The sequence below is a fragment of the Hyperolius riggenbachi genome, chromosome 2 (assembly GCF_040937935.1).
Source record: "Hyperolius riggenbachi isolate aHypRig1 chromosome 2, aHypRig1.pri, whole genome shotgun sequence".
NCBI classification, from domain to species: Eukaryota; Metazoa; Chordata; class Amphibia; order Anura; family Hyperoliidae; genus Hyperolius; species Hyperolius riggenbachi.
The window spans coordinates 104,486,288-104,504,976 of record NC_090647.1 but is presented as its reverse complement, the minus strand read 5'-3'; positions in this window follow the sequence as shown (position 1 = coordinate 104,504,976).

Genomic DNA, 18,689 nt, shown 5'->3' with positions numbered 1-18,689 from the left:
CACAGAGGCTGTGGATTCTGCATGCAGAGGCTGTGGATTCTGCACAGAGGCGGTGGATTCTGCACACAGAGGCAGTGGATTCTGCACACAGAGGTTGTGGATTCTTCACACAGAGGAGGTGGATTCTGCACACAGAGGCGGTGGATTCTGTGATTGTCAGTGAGAGCTATCCAGCTACTTGCAGCAAGCAAGGACTCTTCTACCTGAACAGGCACTGAGGTGTACTCACACACATATTGCTCTATCTTTCTGGGCACCAGCCAATCAAAAAACAAGCATGCACTTTAAAAAGGCATGCAGGAAAAGCAATTATCTATAATGGAAATCAGCACTTGTATGTGTGGCATTCTCAGCACTCTATGTGGATACAATGAAGTTACAGATAGTGTTGGGCGAACATCTAGATGTTCGGGTTCGGGCCGAACAGGCCGAACATGGCCGCGATGTTCGGGTGTTCGACCCGAACTCCGAACATAATGGAAGTCAATGGGGACCCGAACTTTTGTGGTTTGTAAAGCCTCCTTGCATGCTACATACCCCAAATTTACAGGGTATGTGCACCTTGGGAGTGGGTACAAGAGGAAAAAAAAATTAGCAAAAAGAGCTTATAGTTTTTGAGAAAATCGATTTTAAAGTTTCAAAGGGAAAACTGTCTTTTAAATGCGGGAAATGTCTGTTTTCTTTGCACAGGTAACATGTTTTTTGTCGGCATGCAGTCATAAATGTAATAAAGATAAGTGGTTCAATAAACAGGGACCACGCGGCAACGCTAACCCAGCAGCAGCAGACGTGATGGAACAGGAGCAGGCGCAGGAGGAGAAGGCCACGCTTTGTGAGACACAACAACCCAGGCCTTGCATGAGGGCAAGAAGCGTGCGGATAGCATGCTTTGTACCGCCATGCAGTCATAAATGTAATAAAGATAAGTGGTTCAATAAACAGGGACCACGCGGCAACGCTAACCCAGCAGCAGCAGACGTGATGGAACAGGAGGAGGCGCAGGAGGAGAAGGCCACGCTTTGTGAGACACAACAACCCAGGCCTTGCATGAGGGCAAGAAGCGTGCGGATAGCATGCTTTGTACCGCCATGCAGTCATAAATGTAATAAAGATAAGTGGTTCAATAAACAGGGACCACGCGGCAACGCTAACCCAGCAGCAGCAGACGTGATGGAACAGGAGGAGGCGCAGGAGGAGAAGGCCACGCTTTGTGAGACACAACAACCCAGGCCTTGCATGAGGGCAAGAAGCGTGCGGATAGCATGCTTTGTACCGCCATGCAGTCATAAATGTAATAAAGATAAGTGGTTCAATAAACAGGGACCACGCGGCAACGCTAACCCAGCAGCAGCAGACGTGATGGAACAGGAGCAGGCGCAGGAGGAGAAGGCCACGCTTTGTGAGACACAACAACCCAGGCCTTGCATGAGGGCAAGAAACATGCGGATAGCATGCTTTGTACCGCCATGCAGTCATAAATGTAATAAAGATAAGTGGTTCAATAAACAGGGACCACGCGGCAACGCTAACCCAGCAGCAGCAGACGTGATGGAACAGGAGGAGGCGCAGGAGGAGAAGGCCACGCTTTGTGAGACACAACAACCCAGGCCTTGCATGAGGGCAAGAAGCGTGCGGATAGCATGCTTTGTACCGCCATGCAGTCATAAATGTAATAAAGATAAGTGGTTCAATAAACAGGGACCACGCGGCAACGCTAACCCAGCAGCAGCAGACGTGATGGAACAGGAGGAGGCGCAGGAGGAGAAGGCCACGCTTTGTGAGACACAACAACCCAGGCCTTGCATGAGGGCAAGAAGCGTGCGGATAGCATGCTTTGTACCGCCATGCAGTCATAAATGTAATAAAGATAAGTGGTTCAATAAACAGGGACCACGCGGCAACGCTAACCCAGCAGCAGCAGACGTGATGGAACAGGAGCAGGCGCAGGAGGAGAAGGCCACGCTTTGTGAGACACAACAACCCAGGCCTTGCATGAGGGCAAGAAGCGTGCGGATAGCATGCTTTGTACCGCCATGCAGTCATAAATGTAATAAAGATAAGTGGTTCAATAAACAGGGACCACGCGGCAACGCTAACCCAGCAGCAGCAGACGTGATGGAACAGGAGCAGGCGCAGGAGGAGAAGGCCACGCTTTGTGAGACACAACAACCCAGGCCTTGCATGTGGACAAAAAGCGTGCGGATATAGCAGCAATGCTTTTTGCCGCCATGCAGTCATAAATGTAATACAGATGAGAGGTTCAATAAACAGGGCCCGGAAACGCAACACCATCCCAGATGTTCATTGGTCATGTTACTTGGTTGGGGTCCTGGAGTGTTGCGTAGTCATTTCCAATCCAGGATTGATTCATTTTAATTTGAGTCAGACGGTCTGCATTTTCTGTAGAGAGGCGGATACGCCGATCTGTGACGATGCCTCCGGCAGCACTGAAACAGCGTTCCGACATAACGCTGGCTGCCGGGCAAGCCAGCACCTCTATTGCGTACATTGCCAGTTCGTGCCAGGTGTCTAGCTTCGATACCCAATAGTTGAAGGGTGCAGATGGATGGTTCGACACAGCTACGCCATCTGACATGTAGTCCTTGACCATCTTCTCCAGGCGATCGGTGTTGGAGGTGGATCTGCACGCTTGCTGTTCAGTGGGCTGCGGCTGCATGGGTGTCAGAAAATTTTCCCACTCCAAGGACACTGCCGATACCATTCCCTTTTGGGTACTAGCTGCGGCTTGCGTTGTTTGCTGCCCTCCTGGTCGTCCTGGGTTTGCGGAAGTCAGTCTGTCTGCGTACAACTGGCTAGAGGAGGGGGAGGATGTCAATCTCCTCTCTAAAGTCTCCACAAGGGCCTGCTGGTATTCTTCCATTTTGACCTGTCTGACTCTTTCTTCAAGCAGTTTTGGAACATTGTGTTTGTACCGTGGATCCAGAAGGGTATAAACCCAGTAATTGGTGTTGTCCAGAATGCGCACAATGCGTGGGTCACGTTCAATGCAGTCTAGCATGAATTGAGCCATGTGTGCCAGAGTCCTACCAGAATCCTCATCATCCTCTTGTGAGCGTTGTGATAGTTGTTGTGATGCATCATAGTCGTCACCTTCCTCCTGGTCTGCTTCTGCTGACCATTCGCGTTGAATTGTGGAAGTCCAACGTGCACCGCTCTGGCCCTCGTCAGTGGTGGCATGAAATTCCTGCTCCAACTCCAGCTGTTCCTCCTCCTCTTCTTCGTCATAGCTGCTGGGGCCAGCGTTCCCTGAGGCGGATGGCCTGATGTTGGTACCATCACGCTGATCGTTTTCTCCTTCAGATTCCCCCAGTTGCATCATGACAGCTGTTTCCTTGATTTTTAACATCGACCTCTTCAGTAAACACAGCAGTGGTATGGTAATGCTGACTGAAGAGTTGTCACTGCTCACAAGCAACGTGGATTGCTCAAAATTTTGGAGGACTTGGCAGAGGTCCAACATGTTGGCCCAATCGGATCCACAGAAGCTTGGCAGCTGGCCGGATGCGCCTCGGTACTGCGCCGTCATGTACTGGACCACTGCACTCTTCTGCTCGCAAAAGCGGGCTAGCATGTGCAGCGTAGAATTCCAGCGCGTAGGGACATCACACAGCAAGCGATGGTGGGGGAGATTGAAGCGCTCCTGCATCTTGGCGAGTGCCCCCGAAGCAGTACTGGAATTTCTACAATGTTTGGACACTCGACGCACCTTCAACAGCAGATCGGGCACGCCTGGGTATGTCCTCAGGAACCGCTGAACTACTAGGTTCATCACGTGCGCCAGGCAAGGGATGTGTGTCAGCTTAGCCAACCTTAAAGCGCGAATGAGATTACTCCCATTATCACACACAACCATGCCCGGTTTCAGGTCCAGCGGTGCCAGCCACAAATCCGTCTGTTCCTTTATTCCCCTCCAAATTTCCTCCCCTGTGTGCTGCTTATCCCCAAGGCAGATTAGCTTCAGCAACGCTTGCTGACGCATGCCAACAGCTGTGCTGCACTGCTTCCACGATCCTACTGCTGCTGGGTTAGCGTTTCCGGATGAGGTACAGCTTTGAGATGCGTTGGAGGAGAAGGAGTCAGAGAGGTAGGTGCTGCTGTTATCCAGTGGGAGGGACGGCGGTGCAGCTGTTTGTGGCGTGGGCAACACCCGTGCCGTAGCAGGTGAGGAATCGCTGCCAGGCTCCACAAGGTTCACCCAGTGCGCGGTAAGGGAGATGTATCGACCCTGGCCGAACGCACTCGTCCAGGTGTCAGTGGTGAGGTGAACCTTGCAGGCAACGGCATTCTTCAAGCTTCGGGTTATTTTGCTGACCACGTGCTCATGCAACTCAGGCACTGCAGAGCGTGCAAAGTGGTAGCGGCTGGGAACCACGTAACGTGGGATGGCCACTGACATCATGCCCTTGAAGCTGTTTGTCTCCACCAATCGATATGGCAGCATTTCGCAGGCCAGAAGCTTGGCTATGCTGGCTGTTACTGCCACGGCCCGGGGGTCATTTGCTGGCAATTTCCTCTTGCGCTCAAACATCTCCGACACAGACAACTGAACCGTAGCGCTGCACACGGAAGGGCTGTTGGTTGTTGTGTTTGATGAACACTGGGAGACCTCAAGAGCACTACTCCGGAAAGTGACAGTGTCAGCGTCGTCTGATGTTTGTGAATGTTGTGAACCACGCAATGGCTGGGCTACTGCTGCTGCTGAGGCGGGTCTGGTGGTGAGTCTGGTGAACCCAAGGGAGGCAGTGTTGTTTCTGGTACCCTGTCCTGACGCGTTTGCCCAAAGAGTGGGATGTTTGGATAGCATGTGACGGCTCATGCTGGTGGTGGAGAGGTTGTTAATATTTTTCCCCCTGCTCAGGCGGGTCTTGCACACCTTGCAAATCGCCATGGTAACATCCTCAGTGCAGTCTTCAAAGAAAGCCCAGACTTTGGAGCACCTGCCTCCTTGCTGGCGATTTCTGTTTGCTCCTCTTTTGCCTCTCACTTGAACTTCCACGCTTGTGGTGCCTGAAATTGCGCGCCGCCTACCTTGTGGCACAAGGCGAACTCGTGCAGCAGTGTGTTCTTCAACAGACTCATCTGTGCTGCTGCTACGACGGCGATGTTCTCGTTCACAAACAAAATCTGGGTCTCTGTCCACATTGTCCATACCCTCCTCTTCCATCTCCTCAAACTCGTCATATGTCATTGTGGGCCACCGCCGTGGAGTAGAGCTCCCCACAACAACCTCTGCGCAGCACACTCCAACGTCGTCTTCCAGATCTTGTCGGCCGACCTCCTGCAATTGCAACCCCTCCTGCCCAAATTGCTCTGGGATTTGGGTTTCCGAGTCCTCTTCGGACTCGCCTTGTATTTCAGTGCGCGGTGCATTTCCCACAGTTAACGGTTGTGAATCCAGGCACAACATTTCTGGCTGTTCCTCCATTGACCTTTGAAAGGTGGAAGTTTGTTGGGCTGGGAATAGCTCCTGCGAATACCCCATTGTGTCCTGAGGTAATTCATCGGACTGGTTATCTGGCAGTTGTGTGCGTGGTGTCGCTGCCGGTTGTGTCAGCTTTGTGCCCACTGGCTCCTTGTAACTGGCTGAGGACTCGGACCTCGTGCGTGATGTGCTGGTGCTGCTTAACCCACTGCTGGACGCTTGAGAGGTCATCCAAGTAATTATCTGGTCCTGTTCTTTTGGATTTGTGAGGGTTGTTGTCCTGGACAACATGGGCGGTATTGAGTGGGTTTTCTTGGGTGCTCCCCTGTGGCCTGTACGTGAACCGTCAGGGGAAACACCTCTTCCCTTGCCCCTCCCTCTTTCACCGGATTTCTTCCTCATTTCACTTATCCTTACAGTACACGCTGACTGGCAGCAGTACAGTGGCAGTACAGAAATGCTATACAGTACCACTATTCCCAGCAGCGACACAGAGCACAATGCTATACAGTGACGGGTGAGCGGTGTACCACTATTCCCAGCAGCGACACAGAGCACAATGCTATACAGTGACGGGTGAGCGGTGTACCACTATTCCCAGCAGCGACACAGAGCACAATGCTATACAGTGGCGAACGAGCGGTGTACCACTATTCCCAGCAGACACAGAACAGTACACAGAATGCTATATAGTGTGGCTGAACGAGCGGTGTACCACTATTCCCAGCAGACACAGAACAGTACACAGAATGCTATATAGTGTGGCTGAACGAGCGGTGTACTACTGTTCCCAGCAGACACAGAACAGTACACAGAATGCTATATAGTGTGGCTGAACGAGCGGTGTACTACTGTTCCCAGCAGACACAGAACAGTACACAGAATGCTATATAGTGTGGCTGAACGAGCGGTGTACTACTGTTCCCAGCAGACACAGAACAGTACACAGAATGCTATATAGTGTGGCTGAACGAGCGGTGTACCACTGTTCCCAGCAGACACAGAACAGTACACAGAATGCTATATAGTGTGGCTGAACGAGCGGTGTACCACTGTTCCCAGCAGACACAGAACAGTACACAGAATGCTATATAGTGTGGCTGAACGAGCGGTGTACCACTATTCCCAGCAGACACAGAACAGTACACAGAATGCTATATAGTGTGGCTGAACGAGCGGTGTACTACTGTTCCCAGCAGACACAGAACAGTACACAGAATGCTATATAGTGTGGCTGAACGAGCGGTGTACTACTGTTCCCAGCAGACACAGAACAGTACACAGAATGCTATATAGTGTGGCTGAACGAGCGGTGTACCACTATTCCCAGCAGACACAGAACAGTACACAGAATGCTATATAGTGTGGCTGAACGAGCGGTGTACTACTGTTCCCAGCAGACACAGAACAGTACACAGAATGCTATATAGTGTGGCTGAACGAGCGGTGTACTACTGTTCCCAGCAGACACAGAACAGTACACAGAATGCTATATAGTGTGGCTGAACGAGCGGTGTACTACTGTTCCCAGCAGACACAGAACAGTACACAGAATGCTATATAGTGTGGCTGAACGAGCGGTGTACTACTGTTCCCAGCAGACACAGAACAGTACACAGAATGCTATATAGTGTGGCTGAACGAGCGGTGTACCACTATTCCCAGCAGACACAGAACAGTACACAGAATGCTATATAGTGTGGCTGAACGAGCGGTGTACTACTGTTCCCAGCAGACACAGAACAGTACACAGAATGCTATATAGTGTGGCTGAACGAGCGGTGTACTACTGTTCCCAGCAGACACAGAACAGTACACAGAATGCTATATAGTGTGGCTGAACGAGCGGTGTACTACTGTTCCCAGCAGACACAGAACAGTACACAGAATGCTATATAGTGTGGCTGAACGAGCGGTGTACCACTGTTCCCAGCAGACACAGAACAGTACACAGAATGCTATATAGTGTGGCTGAACGAGCGGTGTACCACTGTTCCCAGCAGACACAGAACAGTACACAGAATGCTATATAGTGTGGCTGAACGAGCGGTGTACTACTGTTCCCAGCAGTGACACACAATGACTGGGGGGGACCCTGGCTAGCGTGGCTGGAGCGCGAACTACCCTGCCTGCCTACCCAAAGCTAAACCCACAGACAAATGGCGGAGATATGACGTGGTTCGGGTATTTATTTACCCGAACCACGTGACAGTTCGGCCAATCAGAGCGCGTTCGGGTCCGAACCACGTGACCCGTTCGGCCAATCACAGCGCTAGCCGAACGTTCGGGGAACGTTCGGCCATGCGCTCTTAGTTCGGCCATATGGCCGAACGGTTTGGCCGAGCACCGTCAGGTGTTCGGCCGAACTCGAACATCACCCGAACAGGGTGATGTTCTGCAGAACCCGAACAGTGGCGAACACTGTTCGCCCAACACTAGTTACAGATACTCTGTTGTTTTTCACTGTATTGCAGTGCAACCAGTTTTTCTCTGCTTTCATTTTAGGCTAAAGGTACTTATAGAGTGACTTTTTCATCTTTAGGTAGTGAAAAAAAAACACATTGTGAATTATGCCAATGGTGGGCTAGATTACTTACTGCTGACTTTGTTCAGGCTGCTTGTGGTGTTCAATGTCCCTCCCATTTTTTGTCCTTTTATATTCGGCTGGCTTGTCAGTTGAATAATCCAGGAGAAGTGCGCAAATCTGAACTAGGCATGCGCAAGTTCTGAACCAGTAAAAGGAAGCATTCATGCACGAAAGTAAATGTACATGAGCCCTTTTTCTTCACTGGGCATGCCCAGAATTGCTTGTTTACTGATATGTGACCATCTGGGAGGCTGTGGAGGGAAGCAGGGCTGAATGATCCACAAGGCAACCTTAGGCAGCTGCCTAGGACCTGGAGAAAGTCTAGGGGCTTAGTGGATGCTACCCTCACCTAATCTTACTAAAAAAAAAGCTAGCTGACCATCAACGGTGGACAAAAACTGCTATCTTGCCTGGGGTCCCTTTTTATCTTAATCCTTTTCAGGAGGAAAGAGGTCCTGAAATGGGGAATGGGAGGGACCCTGAAAATAACAAGCAGCATGAGGGGTGTACAGGGTAAGTGCGCACCACTATTCTTAATTTAAACTTTCAGCTCACGTCAGGCGTACATTACAGAGGACTTGTGGAGACCACGCCTGGATGGTCCCGAGTTGTTTTGTTAGTCTCAGGGGGCACACATAGTTTTAGGCAAGTAGTTTTAATGTTTTGGCTGAAGCTTTCAATAGTGATTCCCTTCATCAGATTCTAAACAAGTAGTCATAAAAAATATTGGATAGTGATTTAAAAAGATAAGATCACAAATGTGTACAGGTGTCCCATGACGTCATTTAGGGATCAAGCACACTCTCTAAACAACAAACGAGGACACTGAATATCAGTGGAATAGCTAAGGAGCTGTAGGCCCCGATGCAAGGTTTACAATGGGGCCCCCCAAGCACTCTATACATAATAATTGATATGGCGGTGCACCAAAACCTGCCAATGGCAGCTACAGTGTCACAGGTGCAAGAAGGGATGAGGAACAGTTTGTTAATGATTACCACTATTCAAAGCATCTATAGAAGTGATTATTATTAGCACAGGACCAATAGAGAGCTAATACTGTAGTTGAGAGAGAGCCCTTCAGGGCCCCCGTGGCCCAAGGCCCCTGATGCAGCCGCAACCTCTGCAACTCCTATTGCAATGCCCCTGATGAATATCCTGTCCACTGCAAGATGCTTGCTCATGCTCCGCCCCTTTGTCCCTCCTCTCTTGCATTGAACAATACATGCTTGTGGGCTGTAGCTAAGAAGTGTGTCTGTACAACATCCTTGCACAGCAGTGTCATCCTAACAATCGGGCGCTGATTGTTTAGGGCAACACACAATGAACGTGTGTTTGAACCTGTACTTCTTGAAGGATTGCTTCTTTGGAGTATTTGAAGTATACCCTCGTGAAAATCGATTTACCACTATTGATATTACAGTACTATTGATCTTATATCCTTTCACTGTACCGATTACTGTTTCAATTTTTTTGATTTATGAATTCCCATAAGTACTTTTATTTCCATTAGCTTTTGGCTATGAACTACCCCCCCCCCCCCCCCCCCCCCATGTTTTATTCCTAGACATTAATACTGTCCCAAGGAAGTGGGTTGTAACCCGAGAAATGCGTTGTCCAATATGTTTTTTCCAATAAAGTAATTTTCCTGTTATTTTGTGTCTTTAGTGAGGTAAGTGCTGCTTACCTTTTTAAAATGGTTTTAAATTGTTTTATTATTTTGGGGTGCCTCCTCCCATCCTTACAGCCGCTGCTGCATTTTCCGTAGGATGTTTATCATGTTATCCAATGCAGCAACACAACCAGAGGGTGTATGGAGGGGAGGACAGCGCCCAGTGCTGTAAGTTGCTCTGCTGCCTGGGGAGGGGGCTTTCTAAAAGCAATTGCCAAGTACAGTTATCAGACAGTCCACACCTGCGCCAGTCCGGATGACGGGGTTGATGTGGCTCTGTTAAATTTAAAACAATAGGCTTGCTATATACCAGCAGTTCTGGATGCTAGCCTGGCTTTCAGGGGCATAAAGAGACAATTTGCATATTCAGTAGCAGTGCATTGTGGGTATCCACAGATGGTCACTTAAATCTATATTATTGTAAATTCCTTCTGTTTTAAAGGACAACTGAGGTGACATGTGACATGATGAGATAGACATGTGTATGTACTGTGCCAAGCACACAAATAAGTATGTTGTGATCTTTTCTTTTCTTTCTCTGACTGAAAGAGTTAAACATCAGGTATGCAAGTGACAGTTTCTGTCCGGGTCGGGACCGGGTCGGACTGGGTCAGACTATAGCATAACCCTCACTTATAAGTAATTACAGCCATAAAACACTTTTCTGTCAGTAAATGGCTTCTGAGAGCAGAAAAGAGATAAAAAGGGTCAATAATTCATAGATTTGAGCTCTGGCATACTTCAGTGAAGGTGTCATTGGGCAAAGACAATGAAACAGTAAAAACTTAAAAACTAGATTTAAATATAAAATAAAACTGTGGGATATAAAAAAAAGTCATTTTTTAGGAGAAGGAGGATAGATACAATTTTTTATCTCATCAGCTTATTTTCACCTCGGATGTCCTTTAAAGCGGTATTGTCACCATAAAAATCAAATTTCAACAGCAACTGGTCTGAGTCTTTTGTGCAATATAGATCCTTATGCTGTATTCAAAATTTAAAAAAAATATGTCTGTAGGTATTGTTTGGGGTATTGCAGCACTGGACATTTAATTCGCCATCGCCGGACTTTTGCTTGCCGGCGCTCTCCTATCTATAATATATTCACCCATTTCCCCTCCTTCTGACCCACCTACCCCTTCTTTGCTTCCCCACCCACATCTGTCCTCTTCCCTGGTTGGCTGACACCGCATGTGACGTCTATACTAGCCGCCACAGGTGTCAGTCACAGCCACCATGGGAAGAGGAGCTGCAGGAAGCCTGCCGCTGCCCAGAGCCCACATCACCGCCGCTGCCCGGAGCCCACATCACCGCCGCTGCCCACATCACCGCCGCTGCCCGGAGCCCACATCACCGCCGCTGCCCACATCACCGCCGCTGCCCACATCACCGCCGCTGCCCGGAGCCCACATCACCGCCGCTGCCCACATCACCGCCGATGCCCACATCACCGCCGATGCCCACATCACCGCCGCTGCCCGGAGCCCACATCACCGCCGATGCCCGGAGCCCACATCACCGCCGCTGCCCACATCACCGCCGCTGCCCACATCACCGCCGATGCCCACATCACCGCCGTTGCCCGGAGCCCACATCACCGCCGCTGCCCGGAGCCCACATCACCGCCGCTGCCCACATCACCGCCGCTGCCCACATCACCGCCGCTGCCCACATCACCGCCGCTGCCCACATCACCGCCGCTGCCCGGAGCCCACATCACCGCCGCTGCCCAGGGCCCAAATCACCGCCGCTGCACACATCACCGCCGCTGCCCGGAGCCCACATCACCGCCGCTGCCCGGAGCCCACATCACCGCCGCTGCCCGGAGCCTGTGCAGCCACCAGGGGAGAAGAAGTGGAGCCCCATCGCCGCTGGAGGAAGAGGACAGGACACGTACCTGCCGCCACCGCCTGCAGGCCGAGGAGCAGAGGAGCCGGTGTTCCAACATGCTCAGTAGCATTTGTCGGGTATGCTAAAGTGTTGGAACAGCGGTATAGCCGCCACCAGCCGCAGGGAGAAGTGGAGCTCTGGAGGGGGAAGATCCCTTGGACACCGCTCTCACACTCTGACTCTCACTCTCACACACACTCTCTCTCACACTTACACTCACTCTCACACTCTGACTCTCACTCACTCTCACTATCTCATGCGCACTCACACTCACTCTCTCTCACACTCACTCTCACACTCTGACTCACTTCCTCACACACTCTCACATCCTTGCACTCTCTCACACTTACACTCACTCTCACACTGACTCACTCCCTCACTCTCTCACTCACTCTCACTATCTCATGCACACTCACTCACACTCTCACACTTACACTCACTCTCACATTCTGACTCTCACTCCCTCACACTCTCTCACATTCTCTCACTCACTCTCACTATCTCACACACACTCACTCCCTCACACTCTCTCTCTCACGCACACTCTGACTCTCACTCCCTCACTCTCTCTCTCAAATTCTCTTACTCTCACCATCTCACGCACACTCACTTACACTCACTCTCACATTCTGACTCTCACTCCCTCACTCTCACATCCTCACACTCTCTCTCTCTCACACTTACACTCACACTCTGACTCACTTCCTCACACTCTCTCTCACACTATCTCACAACTCTCACTCACTGCAGAGAGAAGAGTAGCCGTCGGAGGGAAGCCTGCGGGGAGCAGAGGAGCCGTCGGAGGGAAGCCTGCGGGGAGCAGAGGAGCCGTCGGAGGGAAGCCTGCGGGGAGCAGAGGAGCCGTCGGAGGGAAGCCTGCGGGGAGCAGAGGAGCCGCCGGAGGGAAGCCTGCGGGGATAGAAGAGGAGCCGCTGGAGGGAAGCCTGCGGGGATAGAAGAGGAGCCGCCGGAGGGAAGCCTGCGGGGATAGAAGAGGAGCTGCTGGAGGGAAGCCTGCGGGGATAGAAGAGGAGCCGCCGGAGGGAAGCCTGCGGGGAGCATAGGAGCCGCTGGAGGGAAGCCTGCGGGGAGAAGAGGAGCCGCCGGAGGGAAGCCTGAAGCCTGCGGGGAGAAGAGGAGCCGCCGGAGCTGTAAGATAAAGCTCACACACACTCACACTCAATCTCTTACTCTCTCACACTGACTCTCCCTCCCTCATACTCTCTCCCTCACACTCTCTCACTCGCACTGTCGCACACTCACTCACACTGAAACTCACTCTCACATTTACTTTCACTCTCACTGCAGGGAGCAGAGGAGCCTGCGGGGAGCAGAGGAGCCGCCGGTGGGAAGCCTGAGGGGAGAAGAGGAGCCGCCAGAGGGAAGCCTGCAGGGAGAAGAGGAGCTGTAAGGTAAGGGTCACACACGCACGCTCGCTCGCTCTCACTCCCTCACACTCTCTCTTTCACACACACACACACACACTCTCATACACTCACACTCACTCACACTCTCACTCCCTCTCTCACACTCACTCACTCCCTCTCTCACACACACTCACTCACTCCCTCTCTCTCACACACTCACTCACTCCCTCTCTCTCACACACTCACTCACTCCCTCTCTCTCACACACTCACTCACTCCCTCTCTCACACTCACTCACTCCCTCTCACACACACACTCTCACACACACACTCTCACTTCCTCACACTCTCTCTTTCACACACTCTCAAACTCACACACTCACTCACACTCACTTACACACCCTCTCACACACACACACACTCTGACTCACACACAATCAAACTCACACTTACTTTCACTCACTCACACTCTCACACTCTCTCTCACATCCTCACACTCTCTCTCACATCCTCACACTCTCTCACATCCTCACACTCTCTCTCACATCCTCACACTCTCTCTCTCTCACTCTCACACTCTCTCTCACTCACTCTCACACTCACTCTCACTCACTCTCACACTCACTCTCACTCACTCTCACACTCTCTCACACTCACACTCTCTCTCACACTCACGGTCACTCTTTCTCTCACACTCACTCTCTCTCACTCTCTTACGCGCGCACACTCTCTTACGCGTGCACACTCTCTTACGCGCGCACACTTACACTCACTCTCACATTCTGACTCTCACTCCCTCACACTCTCTCACATTCTCTCACTCCCTCTCACTATCTCACACACACTCACTCCCTCACACTCTCTCTCTCACGCACACTCTGACTCTCACTCCCTCTCTCTCTCTCTCTCAAATTCTCTCACTCTCACCATCTCCAGCTAACTATACTGAAGGTCCCTGCACCTAACTACACTATACCTGGCTAACTATACTGAAGGTTCCTGCACCTAACTACACTATACCTGGCTAACTATACTGAAGGTTCCTGCACCTAACTACACTATACCTGGCTAACTATACTGAAGGTCCCTGCACCTAACTACACTATACCTGGCTAACTATACTGAAGGTTCCTGCACCTAACTACACTATACCTGGCTAACTATACTGCAGGTCCCTGCACCTAACTACACTATACCTGGCTAACTATACTGAAGGCACCCACACTTAACTACACTATACCTGGCTAACTATACTGAAGGTTCCTGCACCTAACTACACTATACCTGGCTAACTATACTGAAGGTCCCTGCACCTAACTACACTATACCTGGCAAACTATACTGAAGGTCCCTGCACCTAACTACACTATACCTGGCTAACTATACTGAAGGTTCCTGCACCTAACTACACTATACCTGGCTAACTATACTGCAGGTCCCTGCACCTAACTACACTATACCTGGCTAACTATACTGAAGGCCCCTATACCTATTTACCTATACTGAAGACACGTATACCTGCTACCTAAATGTTGGTAGATCTCCTGGACTCTGCAAATTTTAAAGTAGCTCGCGAGCCGAAAAAGTGTGGGCACCACTGGGCTACACCTTTCCCTGTCTACCTATGCTGCGACCACCTATTACTAGCTACACCTATCCCTGTCTACCTATGCTGCGACCACCTATTACTAGCTACACCTATCCCTGTCTACCTATGCTGCAGCCACCTACTACTGGCTACACCTATCCCTGGCTACCTATGCTGCGGCCTCCTACTGGCTACACCAGGGGTGCCCAATAGGTTGATTTGGTAGATCGCGTCATGTAACATTTTGCGGCTGTCAGAATCTACCTACACTATACCTCGCTAACTATACTGAAGGCACCCCACCTAACTACACTATACCTGGCTAACTATACTGAATGTCCCTGCACCTAACTACACTATACCTGGCTAACTATACTGAAGGTTCCTGCACCTAACTACACTATACCTGGCTAACTATACTGAAGGTCCCTGCACCTAACTACACTATACCTAGCTAACTATACTGAAGGCACCACACCTAACTACACTATACCTGGCTAACTATACTGAAGGCACCCACACCTAACTACACTATACCTGGCTAACTATACTGAAGGCACCCATACCTAACTACACTATACCTGGCTAACTATACTGAAGGTCCCTGCACCTAACTACACTATACCTGACTAACTATACTGAAGGCACCACACCTAACTACACTATACCTGGCAAACTATACTGAAGGTCCCTGCACTTAACTACACTATACCTGGCTAACTATACTGAAGGTTCCTGCACCTAACTACACTATACCTGGCTAACTATACTGCAGGTCCCTGCACCTAACTACACTATACCTGGCTAACTATACTGAAGGCCCCTATACCTATTTACCTATACTGAAGACACGTATACCTGCTACCTAAATGTTGGTAGATCTCCTGGACTCTGCAAATTTTAAAGTAGCTCGCGAGCCGAAAAAGTGTGGGCACCACTGGGCTACACCTTTCCCTGTCTACCTATGCTGCGACCACCTATTACTAGCTACACCTATCCCTGTCTACCTATGCTGTGGCCACCTATTACTGGCTACACCTATCCCTAGCTACCTATGCTGTGGCCACCTACTACTGGCTACACCTATCCCTGACTACCTATGCTGTGGCCACCTAATACTGGCTACACCTATCCCTGGCTATACCTAGCGCATGCTGTGCTATGGAAAGGGGAGGGAGAAGCATAAGTGCATGCTGTGCTATGCAGAGGGGAGGGAGAAGCAGCAGTGGGAGCTGTGCTGTGGAGAGGGGAGGGAGAAGCAGGTGTGCGTGCTGTGCTATGCAGAGGGGAGGGAGAAGCAGGAGCGCGTGCTGTGCTATGCAGAGGGGAGGGAGAAGCAGCAGTGGGAGCTGTGCTGTGGAGAGGGGAGGGAGAAGCAGCAGTGGGTGCTATGCTATGCAGAGGGGAGGGAGAAGCAGCAGCGCATGCTGTGCAATGGAGAGGGGAGGGAGAAGCAGCAGCGCGTGCTGTGCTATGGAGAGGGGAGAGAGAAGCAGCAGTGGGTGCTGTGCTATGGAGAGGGGAGGGAGAAGCAGGAGCGCGTTCTGTGCTATGGAGAGGGGAGGGAGAAGCAGGAGCCTGTGCTGTGCTATGGAGAGGGGAGGGAGACGTAGCAGCCTGTGCTGTGCTATGGAGAGGGTAGGGAGAAGCAGGAGCGCGTGCTGTGCTATGGAGAGGGGAGGGAGAAGCAGCAGGGCGTGCTGTGCTATGGAGAGGGGAGGGAGAAGCAGCAGCGCGTGCTGTGCTATGGAGAGGGGAGGGAGAAGCAGCAGTGGGTGCTGTGCTATGGAGAGGGGAGGGAGAAGCAGGAGCGCGTGCTGTGCTATGGAGAGGGGAGGGAGAATCAGGAGCGCGAGCTGTGCTATGGAGAGGGGAGGGAGAAGCAGGAGTGCGTGCTGTGCTATGGAGAGGGGAGGGAGAAGCAGGAGTGCGTGCTGTGCTATGGAGAGGGGAGGGAGAAGCAGGAGTGCGTGCTGTGCTATGGAGAGGGGAGGGAGAAGCAGGAGCGCGTGCTGTGCTATGGAGAGGGGAGGGAGAATCAGGAGTGCGTGCTGTGCTATGGAGAGGGGAGGGAGAAGCAGCAGTGGGTGCTGTGCTATGGAGAGGGGAGGGAGAAGCAGGAGTGCGTGCTGTGCTATGGAGAGGGGAGGGAGAATCAGGAGCGCGTGCTGTGCTATGGAGAGGGGAGGGAGAATCAGGAGCGCGAGCTGTGCTATAGAGAGGGGAGGGAGAAGCAGCAGTGGGTGCTGTGCTATGGAGAGGGGAGGGAGAAGCAGCAGCCTGTGCTGTGTTATCGAGAGGGTAGGGAGACGCAGCAGCCTGTGCTGTGCTATGGAGAGGGGAGGGAGAAGCAGGAGCGCGTGCTGTGCTATGGAGAGGGGAGGGAGAAGCAGCAGGGCGTGCTGTGCTATGGAGAGGGGAGGGAGAAGCAGCAGCGCGTGCTGTGCTATGGAGAGGGGAGGGAGAAACAGCAGGGCGTGCTGTGCTATGGAGAGGGGAGGGAGAAGCAGGAGTGTGCTGTGCTATGGAGAGGGGAGGGAGAAGCACTGACACACTCTCACTCACTCGCTCTCACTCACACACACTCTCACTCTCTCTCACACGCCCACTTTCTCTTACACACTAAGCCGAGTTAGACTGTTTGCACATGCGCAGTAATGTTGGAAGAGGAGGTCTCCCCTTTGATGGGTTAATCACGAAAACAATGTACAATACCACTGAGCTTGTATTATGTGTGGCGTGAACAAAGATTCAATAAGATTTCTTAGTTCTGTTCTCAAAACGCCATCAAGATTACCATTCTTTCATTAGCATTGTTTCCAGGAGTACAGAGCACACACACTTCCTGAAGGGGCAGCTGAAATCCGATCTCTGAAGTGTGCTCTGAAATCACCCTGCTTTTGTGATGTAAACACAGCTGTACTGAGTCGCACAATGATGACATAAGACAGTGCACTTCCTAGTATACACCTCAGTGGGAGTGTCTGAAGACTCTGGGAGGAGGGCAGGTAATGAATATACAATGAGCAAGAGAAGGGAGGGGGGAAAACAAGAGTCAGGGAGGATATGATGTCATCTTCAGCTTGTCAAAATGGCCACTACCTGGAATAGGATTTTCTGCTTCTCATTTATAAAATTCTCAGGAATCATAACGTGGACAGTGCAATACATCTGATATATACGTTAAACTAGTATTTATCTACTTAAATATGTGTTTTTTATTTTTAGGTTAGCATGGGTGTCGCTTCCTCTTTAAGAAGGCAAACCAACCTAAGCATTGCTTTTTAGTAGGAGGGCTTGTTGGTCTCTTTTAGTCCCCTACACTCTCCTTGTGTTTTTGGGTACCCCGAGCTGCTTAGTTACAGTGTAGGGTGTTTACTGTGCATACAGAAGGGGAATTAGCAATGAAGGACATGAACACCGGAGAAGTGTTCTTTCACATTTCCTTGTTTTTGCTATTACCTTTTCACAGGTTCATTTTACTATGTTGAAAGCACACATGTTTATTAGCCTGTAAGACACATTTCTCACTTGTGAGCAATAAAAATGCCTGTTAAATGTATAGTAACATTTATATATGTATAAATCATTTTCTGAAGTTATAAAATGAAATCAGTGAAACTTTGAAATCAAGCTTATCGCATGCAAAAATTGGGGGTTGCTTTGTACTATATCCCCACAAATTGTGTGTAAATAAAACCTATTATTATTATTATTATTATTGATATATAAAGTGCCAACATATTCCATGGCACTCTACAAAGTAAGAAACAAACATCGGGTACATAATAATAATACAGAAAATGGTGTACACCAAATATACAAAATAAAGAGTTGGTACAAAATACAAAATCGGTACAAAATACAGAATTGATAATGACAGTGACAAAAAAATATATAAGTAATTTGAGGTGCATGATAGCAGCATGTAGTACGTGACACATGGTTTATACCATGGGATATGGGATGTGCTCTATAGTGTCTTTGATCTTTTTTTTTTTGGGGGGGGGGGGGGACGGTGACACAGGATTTCTTGCATGGGGTGACAAAAAGGCTAGAAATGGCCCTGAGAACCCTCACACTTTTACCACACTTTTCCTCTGAAGAATAGGAAAATGTCAGCAGTACTAAAGAAGAAGGGTG